This window comes from Echinococcus granulosus, assembly GCF_000524195.1.
Source record: "Echinococcus granulosus chromosome Unknown EG_S00028, whole genome shotgun sequence".
In the NCBI taxonomy this organism is placed as follows: Eukaryota; Metazoa; Platyhelminthes; class Cestoda; order Cyclophyllidea; family Taeniidae; genus Echinococcus; species Echinococcus granulosus.
The window spans coordinates 949,377-950,655 of record NW_020170408.1 but is presented as its reverse complement, the minus strand read 5'-3'; positions in this window follow the sequence as shown (position 1 = coordinate 950,655).

Below are 1,279 nucleotides of genomic sequence, written 5' to 3'. Positions count from 1 at the left end.
CACTTGTTCTGTACATTTGCTCAATTTATGTGCAGTAGACTAAGTAAGTTGCTGCAGTCTGAATTCGTTAATTAAGCTGCACTCAGTGTTGCAGTCCTAATCTCGCGTGCATTGAAGGTGTAAAATAATAAAATAAATGCACACTGGATTCTCTTTGCCAACCTGTGGCAGCTTACTTCATTACACGTTGACAGCTTCTGTCAGGGTGCTCACTCTCCTCGGTCATTTGGCATGCTCTTGGTGCCTTTCTTCCATTGTTTGTTTGTTTCATTTGCAGGTGGGTAGATAGGGAATTAGACATGGATGGGGGAAGGATGTCCACCCCACTCGGTGACCCATTCTCCCCTCGTCCATGGAATGCCAAAGCATTTAAAGCGTCAATTTGAATGGCTAAAATCACAAGTGGTTTGAAACGATTGCTTGTGTGCAGTCAGGAGGTTATGATGTTTTGAGCCACACTATATTGTGGTGACAAGGTCCGTTGCTGAAATTACTGAGGTGGTCACTTAGGCAGACACAATGTGCAATAATGGCTGGTGTGTCTTAGCAATCTCCGTGAGCTGGTGTCCAGTCATGGGTAAATCCAGACCACCACCTCCAGCACAGCTGAAATATCCTTATTTGACACCTCTAATTGTACAAAGGCTGCAGCCTTCACCGCGGCAGCATGGAAAACCTGGCAATTTTCACCTAAAACTACCATTCGAAGATGTCATCAACAAACTGTTCTTCTCGTGTTTCGAGTGCGCAGTCACCAGTAAATGTGGAGAAGCATGAAATGGTGGCAGCTGCTGGTTGGCTAACAGCATTATAATGGGTAGTGCGCATCGCGGATTGGTTCTACTGGATTCCTTTAATGGGTAAAAGAGCTTGCAGAGATCGTGGAGGTAATCATCAGTCGGCACAACAAGTTAGCTTTTGTACATTCCACGAAGCTATGTCAAAAGGTACCGCCATCGGCATTGATTTAGGAACGTCCTTCTCGTGCGTCGGTGTGTTCAAGCACGACAGTGTGGAAATCGTAGCCAACGATCAGGGGAACCGCACAACACCCAGTTGTGTGGCCTACACAGATAGAGAGCGTTTATTCGGTGAAGCTGCAGTGAACCAGATGGCTATGAACCCTACCAATACGGTGTTCGACGTGAAGCGTCTGATTGGACGCACTTTCGACGACGAGGCAGTGCAGGGCGACAAGAAACACTGGCCCTTCAAAGTTATAAATTCACAAGGGATGCCGAAGATCGAGGTAGAGTATCGTGGTGAGAAGAAGCAATTC